This window comes from Sceloporus undulatus, chromosome 6, assembly GCF_019175285.1.
Source record: "Sceloporus undulatus isolate JIND9_A2432 ecotype Alabama chromosome 6, SceUnd_v1.1, whole genome shotgun sequence".
In the NCBI taxonomy this organism is placed as follows: Eukaryota; Metazoa; Chordata; class Lepidosauria; order Squamata; family Phrynosomatidae; genus Sceloporus; species Sceloporus undulatus.
The window spans coordinates 115,756,471-115,769,499 of NC_056527.1; the positions used below are offsets into that span (position 1 = coordinate 115,756,471).

A 13,029-nucleotide genomic window follows, 5' to 3' on the forward strand; every position below is an offset into this window, starting at 1 on the left:
CCTTTGGCTCCTTCCTTCTCCTCCTCCTCCTGTTCCATTACCCCAATTGCCCTCCATGGGCCCCTTCTCCCCCCCGGCTCCTTCATCATCCTCCTCCATCACTCTTGGCACCCTTTCTCCAGTTCCGCCCTCTGCCCTCCCTCTGGCCTAAACCCCTCCCATGAACTTCACCCGATCATGATCGGGGGCAAGTTCATATTCGCCAAACCCATTAAAAAAAAAGATAGAGCTTTTACTCCAATTTGAAAAGACCCGTGCTAAGGGGCATTTGCCCCTGAACTGGTGTGCAAGCCTCAGATTCGCTTGTGGGAGATTCAGGGCGAATATGAACTTCACATGCATAATTCAGTTCCTGATCCAGGGTAAAAGGCAGTTTGAATCACCCCAAAGTGGTGTCAAACTGCTTTATTTCTGCAGTGTAGATACACCCTCCATTACATTAGAGTCCTAAGCTGAATAGGGATAACATCAATCTTTTTCAGGCATAGCTGCAATTATTTTTAAGTTACTTTTGTAGTTATGGAGTGTGGTGCCACTAAACAGGAGAAGAGGAATACCCCAAGGTTCAAGTGTTGGCTAACGCAGCTGCACTGAGATCCCTACAAGGTAAATGTTGTAGCTCCTTTTGAGAACTGGGAGAGTAAAACATTAACAGGCATCCTGTTAGGGTCACACGAAGTTGTAAGTCCAACATACACCTCTGCAACTCGCTTTTGTGGCTGTTGGGAAGGTTGGAACTCTCTATCAATTGCAGAACAACCAAACTCCTCTTTGAAGCCCACCTTTAAGCTACTGCGGCCTTTCCAACAAATCCATTTAGTGGCTGGTTGAGAGTGGAAGGGGCTCTTGAAGAGAATCCAGCTCTGTTTTTGTGCCCTGCTCCAGGCCTTCTTGAGGGTGTCCCCCCCACTTTTTCGGGGGGATAAACCAATTTAGGGATGGGGAGGAAGTTACTTCTGTTCAGTTTCTGTAGTTAAAAAAAATGGCCCAGAAAGGCCTACAAACATGGTGAATTGTCCCTCATGCCCCCAATGTAGTCACCATGCCCCCTTTTTAAACAACTTTCCTTCCACCAAAGGGCGCATTGGAACGGTGTGGCCCTCTCAAGTCTCCAAAGGGCTAATGCGGCCTGCAGCCTTCCACATTGCACCTCCCAGCATTCCTCACCACTGGTTGATGGTGAGGGATGCTGGGAGATGCTGCCCAGTAACAGGAAAAGAGAGTCATGATTCAAACATCTGTATGGCAATAAGAGCAGGACATAGACAGAAGAACCCAAGATCAGATGAATGAAAGGACAAGACGACTGAGGAAGGTCTAGGGCAGTGCTTCCCAAAACTTTGGTCCTCCAGTGTTCTGGACTTCAATTCCTGGAAGACCTAGCTAGTTTGGCCAAGATTCAGAAATTCCTGGGAGCTGAAATCCAAAATATCTGGAGGAACAAAGTTTGGAAACCACTGATCTGGGGGCTTTTTTAGGATAGAAATGCTTGTGATGTACACCTTCCAAGGTGGATACCTTTGAGATGGAAAGCGCATGGACTGATATTGTTGGGTGTAGCTCTCATTACATGATTTCAGTGGAGATAGACTTACTTTTCTTCTCTACCCGCTGCCCATGTAATTGCTCAGCTCCCCATTGTGACCTTTTTGTCTCCTTTAGGGTCATCCAGCAGAGGCTAGAAGGTTTTTCCAACAGTCCGCTCTCGTGGAGAGAACTGGAGGACATTGAGAACGTCTACCGCTTCAAAAAGAATGATATGACAGGTAAATGGCCTCCAACCCAACACATGTTCTCCAATGATTCCACCTAAACCTTAGGAAGAATGTGCCGATGGTAAGAGCTGTTTGACAGTGGATCCTGGCTTGGAGTGTGGCAGAGTCTCCTACTTTGGAGGTCTTTGAACAAAGTCTGAATGTAGATAAATGGTAATTCAATTCAAAATTATGAAACAAAATGGGGGGGGAAAGTAACCAAATTGTGGGAAAAGTAAAAGAAGAAAGAAAAGCTAAGAGATGTATATGACATAATTCAGAAAGAAGGGAAGGAAGTAGAAAACTAGTAAAAACAGATATACACCTTTCCTAAGTGAAGTTAAGGAGAAAACAAATATATTTATATATTTAAAAAGTTATTTCTGATGGCAAAATTAATGTAGCAACTGGTGAAGAAATAACAAGCAAGAACAATTGTTTATTGGGAGGTTTTTTTGTGAGTTTTTTGGACTTTGTGGCCATGTTCTAAAAGAGTCTATTCCTGATGTTTTGCCAGCATCTGTGCCTGGCATCTTCAGAGAGAATATATCCCACTCACTTCCATGCCAGCCACAGATGCCAGCCACAGATGCTGGCAAAACGCCAGTAACAAACTCTTCTAGTACATGGCCACAGAGCCCTCCAAACCCACAAAAAACTATGTATGCCAGCCATGAAAGCCTTCAACTTCACAATTATTTATGGCCTTAGGAAGTGGTATGGAGATTGTAAAAAGGTGAATGGTAGAGAATGGATGGAGGGTTTAAAGAGGGTGATGGGATTTATAGGAATGAATGTAGGTACAGTTGGCCCTTGAAACTCGCTGGCGGCCCGTTCCAGACCCCATCCAAGTTCCAAAACACGCACATATTCAAACCCCATAGGCTTGAATGGGGTGCTTGCATGCAGGGAGTGCGCCAATGACGTTAATGGCAGTCACCCCTCCTTGGATTTTCAAGTCCATGGATCTCAAGTCCGCAGACTTGGAGGAGTGACTGTATGTATAAGTTTGTATATATGGAATGTTTGCCTTTTCATTGAACATTATGGATAAATGAAATAAAAAGATATATAATTTAAAAACCCCAAAGTCTGGGTGGCCATCTGTCACCCGGAGTGCTCTGATTGTGTCTTATTGCAGGGCAGAAGGGGGATGAACTGGATGGCCTTTGGGGTCTCTTCCAACTCTCTGATACTATCTTCCTGTCTGCTTTCTTCCCTGTGAACCTTCCACAACCATACACAGAAACTGGAAAAACTGTAGCAAGGAAGATCCTGACTTTGGTATTGGAGGGGCCTTCTCTTTTACTGAGCTCTTTCTTCCTTTCCAGTGGGTCCTGTTCTCTCATGACAGGTCCAGTGTCTAATAGCCTCAATGGGGTCATCTTGGCTTCTAGTGAGAATTCAGACTTGATTTGCTCTTGGATCCTCTTGTGTTTGACAAGTCATTGGGATGCCATGCCTTTCTCTCTGTAGATGGATCCTGCCCATACAAATCCACCTGATAATGTCCTTTTCTCCCTCTCCTCTAGAGTATATCAAGAATAACTGGAGCAAAGATGAGTTCTTTGTGTAACGTTCCTGAACGGGTGAACCCAACATTTGATTCGACAAATGCAACCCGAGATCCCGTCGAATTTTCCCAGTGAGCCAAGAGATGGTGGGCAAATCCCTGGGGCCTCTACCACTCTGCAGGATGAGCTGGGAGGTAAGATGGATGGGGGGAATAAAAGGAAAAATTGAGCCTATCTAAGTTTGGGGCTACAGTATGTTTCCTCTTTCAAATTTTGTTTCAGAATATGCATCTTGTTCCCAAGGAGTTGGGTTCGGGAGGAGAGAGATGGAGGTCTGGCCTTTTAAGCTGTTGTTGTAAAAACAGACCGTATCGTGAAAAATTCGGCTGGTTCTTCTTATTGTTGCTTCATTATGTGTTTGTTGTTTTGTTCTGTTTACTGCTGTTTTTGGAGTCTTCATCCTTGTTTGGTTGTGTTTAGAAATTGGTTTGTATCATTAACAAATTACATTTATTTATATCCATTTTGATTCTTAAAATTGGTTAATTGCTTTTTAACATTTTATATTTACATTTTATAACTTACTGTTTTAAAGTGGTACTGTTTTATACTGCTGTTTCACCGCTTGAGCCCTATATTGGGAGAAAAAGGTGAATTATTTAATAATAATAAATAATAATAATAATAATAGATAACAAGTTATCATGTCAAATGCTAAACTTGCCTCAATAAGCCTTTTGCACAAAAATAGGGACACATATTTTAATATAAAGCAAACCATCAGATAAACCTGCAACTAGAGATTTCCATTGTTCCTTCAGTGTCAAGCTCTGCAGTACTGAAGCCAGCAGGATCTTTAAGACTGAAATGGGCTTTGGAGATGATCAGCTCCTTTTATATATAGCCATGAACCAATCAGAGAAAGTCAGTATGGGCAAATCAAAGAGACACATCCAGGAGCCAATCAGACAGAGGCAACCACAAGCCAATTAAAACGAGGGCTAAGAGTCATCAAGTGTCCGACAAAACATGCTTAAAGGCAAAGCAAGGATTGTTGTGCTAAAAGTTGGAAAAGTTGGGAAAGCTTGATATTCCTATTCGTCCCATTGTAGAGGAAAGTTGGGATATAAATCCTTGAAAATATATATATATATATAATATATATATATATATATGGAGAGAGAGAGAGAGAGAGAGAGAGAGAGAGAGGAGAGAGAGTGCTGGCAGTTATATTGATATAGTCCAGTGATGGTGAAACCTTTTACAGACCAACTCTGAAACTGCAACAGACCCCACTTATTATTACAAAGTGCCACATCCCTCTGGCTTTTAGTAAAAAACTCTGGCAAACTCTATGCTGGGTGACAGTATGGTGCTCACAGAGAGGACTCTGGTGCCACCTCTGGCACGCAATGCCAAAGTTTGCCATCACTGATATGCATGTCCATTCTTGCACAGATATAGAGTCAGAGATAATGGGTTAAGAAAAGAGAAAACAGACTTAGAGGTGGAATGATCAATTTATTTGAAACAAGACGCTAGCCCTGTTTAAATATTTGAAGGGATGTCATATTGAGGATGGAGCAAGCTTGTTTTCTGCTGCTCCAGAGAACAAAACCTGGAACAATGAATGTAAGCTGCAGGAAAAGATTCCACACCTCAACATTAGGAGGAACTTCCTGACAGTAAGGGCTATTCAACAGTGGAACAAACTCCTTCCTCGGAGTGTAATAGAATCTCCCTCCCTGGAGGTCTTTAAACAGAGGCTGGATGGCCATCTTTCAATGGGGATGCTTTGATTGGGAGTTCCTGCATGGCAGAAGGGGGCTGGACTGGATGGCGCTTGCCGTCTCTTCCAACGCTATGATTCTATGATTGTATGATTCTATGAAACTGATTAGGAAAATTAAAAAGCAGAATCCAACAAGGGCTAGCTAGGAAGTACAAAAGAAGTTCAGATAAATGCAAATGGAATGTCAGTGAAATAAGAGTGTTCAAATATTTCAAGTTAATATTATATGGCATTCCGATAACAACAATTTTATTATAGCCATGCAATTGTGATCGACAGAGCTTTGAGATGTTATGTATTGATTCTTTATTTGTACATGATTGTATTGTGTTAATAATTTTTTTAAAAAAATAAAAAAAATAAATAAAAAGTTACTTCTTGACTTGAGCTTGCCAGAATCCTCCAGCCAGAATGGACAACAGTAGGCACTCTAGTTCATCAAAACGAATGTTTCCAGCCTGGGTCAGTGGGGCCAAAGTACAATACATTTTTCAGCAACTCCATGAAGAAGAGGGCTTGAGGGATGCTATTATGAGATGTCCATGGCTCCAGAGGAAGCCCAGCATTTTTATGCCACGCTGTATTCAGACTTCCCCTCTTTCTCTCTGACATTTATCATTGCATTCTGTTGCTCAGAAGGGGAACATCTTCATCGCTGACTACAAGATCCTGGATGGACTCCCATCTGGGAAGATCAATGATCAACTGCAGTACATAGCTGCTCCTCTCTGCCTGCTGCATCTCAATTCTCAAGGGATCCTCTTGCCCCTGGCCATCCAGGTAACTGGGTTGGTGGGCTGGTTGTTTACAGGCATTGGTTTGGGAGCAATGGGGTCATGGCTCTGGTTTGGGAGCTCTGGGGCCAAGGTTGCACAGAAGAAGTCTCCCTGTTTCACTATGGACTGGAGACAGTGGCAGCTAGTCCTGCCCAGGTCCATTTGTTCAATCCGCTCTGGGATGTATTTATTATATTAATGATATTAATATGTGTCCCATTTTCCTCCCAAAATTGAGACCCAAAGCACCTGTGCTCTGAACTTTACAGGTGCTGTCCATGGTGCTGGACCTGTTTAGGAGGATGTGAATTTGCACATGAAGGGGGAAAAGGACCATTGCAGATTTGTGCAAAATTGGTATAAGCCATTCATATACACTTGATTGGAAATGACATAGATGAGAAATAGGTTAATTTGCCCATCCTTAGCTCAGACCAGTGGTTTCCAAACTTTGGTCCTCCAGGTGTTTTGGACTTCAGCTCCCAGAAATCCCAGCCAGCTTGGCCAACATTTAGCAATTCTGGGAGCTAAAGTCCAAAATATCTGGAGGACCAAATTTTGAGAACCACTGGCTTAGACTGATGTGGCTTTCTTCCATCCAAATGGTTTTTAAGAGTCAAATCTTGGCTGAAACAATAAGTTCTACAAATGGGCTTTCCCATTTCCTGAATGCCCCACGCAGTATCCATCCCTAAGACATTTTAAAAGCAGGTTAGAAACAGATACATTGAAACTTGGGGACAGTTAGTGGTTCCAAGGGTTGCAGGGAGGGAGTTCAGTCTGCTCTGTGTTTCAGTCTGAACTTTAATGGAGTTCTCCAAGGGGCTGCTAAACCAACTAGTATGGAAGCCACCAGCTGCCATGGAGTCTGGTTATTATGCCATGTTTTAAAAAGAGGCTCACAACAGAAAAATGGCACGTGTTTTTTCTCACAGCTCAGCCAGACACCGGGCCCTGAGGCACCCATCTTCTGCCGAGCGACTCTCGATGGGACTGGATCCTGGCCAAGACCTGGGTGCGAAATGCTGACTTCCTCGTCCACCAGGCCGTCAGCCACTTACTTGGGACACACCTGCTGGCAGAAGTCTTTGCCTTGGCCACGATACGCCAGCTCCCCATGTGCCACCCGCTCTACAAGGTGATTATTGGATCAAGCAATTTGGGGAGGAAGCAAGGATATGCAAGCCATTCAGGCAACCGGACTGACTTGTCTGTTGACACACCATTGATTCAATGGGTAGCCTCTCATTGGGGTCTTTACAATATTGGCCAGGGGATTCCAACACAAGAGAAATTAATATTCACTGATTTTCTCCATTAGCTGTTACATCACCTAACCACCAGCAACTGGATCGGGCAAAACAGGTCTGTTCAACCATCCATTTGGGCACAAGGAGGTTCATATTTCTAAGCCCCTTCCACCATCAATCTGCAGTGCAACGAGGAATGGTGCTTCTTATTGTTGCAGACTGGCCCACTGGTGGGATGGGGCTGGAAATGGCTCCCTCCTTGCACCCAAATCAGCCACTGAACAGACCTCCTTTGCCCGCTTAGGCTGCTGGCTCTTAAGGTAGGTTTGGAGGAGTGTCTAGCCTTACTGAAAATGAAACAGCTACAGATCCATAATGCTAGGTCTAGTTCTACGTAGATTATGCAACTCTGGGTGATTTAAATGTCACATCCGGGTGCATGCAGGTTAATTTACACCTTAAAATATCCCTGTTGGCTTCTAATTTTCTCACTATCTATCCTTATCCCTCTTGCAGCTCCTGATCCCTCATATCCGCTACACCCTTCACATCAACACTTTGGCCCGGCAGCTTCTGATTGGAGAAAATGGCATCTTTAACAAAGTAAGCAGAACTACTCCTATTCTCCCTTGACTGGGATGGAATGACTATTTGTAATGGCAGTCGGCCCTCCAGATTTGCAACTTTGAATTTTCTGGATTTGGTTATTTGTGGATTTGATCAAGATGTTCTCTTTTGTAGTCTTCTAGGTCCTCCTGCGTGGCTCTGCCAGAGGTTGACCATAGAATCACACTGGAGGACCTAAAGATTCCTAGAGTAAAAGCTTCGCTAGACTTTTGTAGGTCCTCCAGTACAATTCTATGGTCAGATTCTGCCGAATGTTGGCCATAGAGTGGCATTGGGGCGTTTGGTGCCTGTTGTGCAAGAGATTGTTCATGAGAAGGGGACTGAATGTCAGGCAGCTGCTTCTTGATTGACAGAGGAGCAGATCCCTGTCAATCCCAGCAGATGTTGACAGGTGAGGGGGAGCTGGCTGGGATCCATTACATAGCACTGTAGTTACTTAATACCTTAATATCTTGCTAAAATGGGGGGATTAGTTTCTACCTTAAAGAAAATGGGTTCTGGTAGATTCTTCATTACAAAGTTTTTTGAGGCCACCCTCAAAGACACTACGCATCCCCTCCTTTGCTCTTCCATGAAAACAGAACAAAAAGCAGAGACGCTAAGAGTTGCCTGAAAACCTTATGTTTCAGATTCAGTGTATTTCAGATTCAGCTCTCAGCACTAGAGCCATCCCAAGACATTTTGCTGCCTGAGTATAAGGACACAAATGGCACTCCCTTCTGTTTCACATGGAAGAGCAGTGTCATTTGGCATTTGCATCTGAACACAGTCAGAAGAGCTGGAGACAACTATTTTTGTCCTTTCTACCATCCAGCATCTGATAAACTAAGGCAGTTGCCCCACTCTGCTCAAAGGTAGGGGTAGCCCTGCCTAGCCAATGCTCCTTGCAAGTATAAAATCCCATTTCCATTTCCAGGCAACCAGCACTGGGTTCCAAGGTCTGAATGAGCTGTTGGCGAGGGGAACCAAAGCCCTGAAGTATTCGTCCCTCTGCCTCCCAGATGATCTAGAGTCTCGGGGTGTGTCTTCGCTGCCCAATTATTACTACAAGGAGGATGGACTGAAAGTCTGGGCGGCCACAGAGAGGTCAGGCAAGGGGAATGGGGGGTAGCACACATGCATATGGGGGTATTAGGGTTCCTAAGTGCCTAGCATCCCTTCTCCAGTCCTGCAGAGCAGTGCTTTGGAAGGTGTGTGTAGATCTATAGTCTGCATTTGTTTGACTCTTTCTTTTTCTCTTAATGGCATCTTCTGTGCAACAGTAGCTGACGATTAAGAAATTATGCTTAGTGGCATCTTAATACATCCAAGGAAGTAGACTGAAGTCTACAAAAACTCAGGCTGCCAACTTCTTTATCGCACTTAGTCTCAACGGTGCTACAAGACCTCTCTATATACTAGTGCTTAGTGGCACTACTTATAATGGAGTCACCAAGGAGTCATTTCTAGGTCCCAGATTTTTGCTCCAAAATCTAAAGGTCTAGGAGTATCCTGTCCTGGCATCCCTAATGTGGATTGGAGCATGGAATGGTGGAACAGTTACTTTTTTGAAGAACAACTCCCAGAATCCCCAGCCAACAAGACCCACAATTCTGGGAGCTGTAGTCCAAAAAGACTATTCCAAAGTCAGGCCTTACAGTGCCTTTACATGTTACCAACATTCTCCAACATCTGAGCAACAAACCTTTGTTTCCCAAGTGAAAGCTGCTATATTAGGGATTCTGTTCTGCATCTCTTACTTTAGGTCTAAACATTGGTCATGCCCTCATTGGGGTATCCTTCAGTCTTTTCATTCAATGGTAGCTCCAATGTCAGCCCAAGTTTTTAGTCCAAACTTTAAAGGAATCATCCAAGGTGAACCTACTTGGAGTATAGGGTTCAACACCAATTCAGATTAAATTTTAGAGTAAAACCTGGAGTGGATTTGTTATACCCACTGAAATGGAAGGCACCACTTTAACTGCCATGACTCTGTCCTACAGAATCCTACGATTTGTAGTTTGGTGAGTTTGGTGATGCACCAGACTGCAAACATTTGTATATACCAAGAGCTTACAGACAGACCAGACTGAGTACATCACCAAACTACAAATCTCAACTCACCCAGCTATTCTTACTGTTCTCTTCTGGCTGTTCCTTCTCATCAAGTCCCAGTTTTGGGGAGACAGTGGGATACAAATAAAAATTATAAATAAATAAATCTCTTCTTTCCCCATTTTTTCATACTCACAGTTTTGTCTCCAACATTGTTGACTTCTACTACTCAAATGACAGCTCCGTACAGAAAGATTTTGAGGTCCAAGCCTGGGTGGAAGAGATCTTTACCAAAGGATTCCTGGGACACACATCCTCTGGTATTGTATCATTGCCTCAAGGGACGGGAGTGTGCTCCATAGTCATGGGTAGCAGACCCCTAGGAACACAAAAACTGTTAAAGAAATAGCCACAGCATGCGTCTGAAGGCACTTGAATGTTGCTCAATGAACTCGACTTCATAGATAACCTTTTATTTTTACATTTTCTTTGGAGGTTTTATTCCCTCAGCAAAAAACACACAGACACACGCTAAGACACTGGCATCCTATTCAGCCTTTGTGCGATTGTAAGCCTCTCTTGAGAGCCAGTGGGGTGTAGTGGGTTGGACTGCAACTCTGTCTGCATAGTAGATAACATGGGTGAATCTGTTGTGAATTTCATTTTCTTCCTATTCACAGGCATCCCATCCTCACTAAATACAGTGGCAGAGCTCAAGAAGTTCCTGACAATGCTGATTTTCACTGTCTCAAGCCAACACGCTGCCGTGAACAATGGGCAGGTAGGAAGACGCTAGTGTACCTTCATTTCTACCTGGAAATGTACCTGTAGTGCCTTTTAAGAGCTTTAACCTCTGCATCCAGTAGAGGGCAAAAAAGATTTTGGTGTGCCATCTCTTAACACAGAGAAATTAGATCCAATTACTCACCAGATCCTCTCTTATCTTGAATGCTAAGTAGCATCAGCCTTGGTTAGTACTTGGATGGGAGACCACCAAGGAATCCCAGGTGCTTTGGGATATATTCACAGGAAGGAACTGTCAAACCACCTCTGAGTAGTCTTTGCCTAAGAAAACCCTCTGAAACTCATGAGGTCACCATAAGTCTACAGGTGACTTGAAGGTGCATCCACACATCACAGTAATAATTCCAGCGTCATATTTGGAGATGATGTGGTGAAGCTTATGGGCAGTGATCCCCAAACATTGGGTCTCCAAGTGTTTTGGACTTCACCTCCCAGAAGCCCCAGCTAGTTTGGCCAACAATCAGAATTCTGGATTCCGAAATCCAAAACCTCTGGAGGACCAACGTTTGGGAACCACCGTTTATGGGGAGCAGAACTGCCACCTGGAGCATCCCTGGCTTAAATCCCTCCTCCAGAGCTTACAGTTTTGGGACTGGAGCTCCCAAAATCCCCTGGCCACTATGGCCAATGGAGAATTCTGGGAGTTGTAATTTAAAAAAAAAACAACCCAAAAACATTCCTAAGCTTCAATTCAAATCCAGAAGAGGATTAAAAAAGAGAGACATAATCAATAATATCTTATGCATTTTGGGTAACTCTGGTCACACGCTCTCAGCCTCAGGGGAAGGCAGTGGTAAATCCCCTGTGAACAAAACTCCATGATAGGTTTGCCATAAGTCGGAAACAACTTTAAGGCACAAAACAACAGCAACAAAGGTCGATGGTATAGGATAGCTTTCCATGATCCAAGGGAATTTATTTACCTTATTATTATTATTATTATTAGTTGAGCTCCTATGCTACAGTCTATATTTCTTTAACTTTACAAACCTGTAGCTATATTGCAGAAACACAACCAAGAAATGTGAATTGCAAAGGTGTGCATCTGGGCACTGGAGAGAGTGCTTCAATATGCAACTGATGTCCAGATACACATTGTTTCCCATTGCGCATTGAGCCGTGGCACATCAGTCACTCTACTTGCTACTATTGTGCAATGGGTGAATATGAGTGTTAAGAAGCATTCAGTCTTGCACACAAGTCAGGCCATTTACAAAGATACAAGCCCCAAGCAGAATGTCAGCCACCGCATCTTCTGCCTTATTATTATTATTATTATTATTATTATTATATTACAGTTTGATAATGGTGCCTGGATGCCTAACTTCCCCTCCACCATGAGGAGGCCCCCTCCAAAGACCAAGGGCACAGCAAACCTGGAGTATTTCAAGGCTACCCTCCCTGCGATCAATACCACTTGTGTCATCATAGGCACCATCTACCTTCTGAGTGCCAACCCTGGAGACACAGTAAGTGCTTTGGATGCTTCGAGGGGTAGATGGGGAAACAAAAATGGCCACAGGGGGTATGGCCCAAAATCCTATTGTTACTGAGCTAGAGTAGACCTATTGAATGAATGGAAATTACCTAGTTGCTGTTCAACAGTTGAGTCAGCATATTGGTTAATGGGGATAACCAACAGGATTCCAGCCTATCCAGACACAACCATAAGTATGAATCTCATTGTGAATTTCAACTAGAGTAGACCTATTGAAATCACAGTATTTACCTATCTGTTGTCCCATCATTCAACAGTTGCGTAAATGGGTCTAACGTTGTTTGGACTAATAGGATTCCACTGAAAATATCTGCCTGTACAATTGTTTTTATGCCAATGTAGTGCCCTGAACAGAATTCTTTTTTTAGTTAATATTTTTCTTCAGCTGTATGTTTTGCATTTTGCACACTTTGCTTTCAGATTGGTGATTGCAGGGTAAGCATAGGATTCATGTGCAAGTCTGGTTGAGGATGCATATATCTCTGGGGAAATCACTTTGTGGAAGAAGAAAATGCATTCCCTTTAACATCTTGTTTGTCCTCCATTCACTTTTTAAAACAGATAGTGCTGGGCCATTACACTGAGGAACATTTCACTGAGGAGAAGCCCCAAGATTTCATTGTGGCTTTCCAAGACCAGCTCCATAAGATCTCCAAGGAAATTGGGAAGAGGAACCTGTCGTCAGACATCGACTATGTCTATCTGGACCCTTCCCAGATAGAGTGCAGTGTCTCCATATAAGTTTTGCAGACTAGAAAACTAGTCCTGTATTTTCTTTTCAGTCTTGAAAGTTCCTCACTCTTTTTTTAAAAAAATATACACTTATTCTCTGTGTGTTTTAGCTTTTTAAAAATTGTAGGCCAGAACTCAGTACCATGTAGTCATGATGGTGGCACTATAGTGGGCCCTTGGCTGGGGTTTGGTTCCAACAACTGCCCCCCATGGTTACCAAAATCCATGGATGCTCAAATCCCATTAAA

At 43.4% G+C, this 13,029-nt stretch overlaps 1 pseudogene; it reads left to right on the top strand.

Moving 5' to 3' along the window:
- The first annotated feature begins 1,186 nt into the window (after positions 1 to 1,186).
- On the top strand, positions 1,187 to 12,992 carry LOC121933932 (annotated as a pseudogene).
- The last annotated feature ends 37 nt before the right edge of the window (positions 12,993 to 13,029 follow it).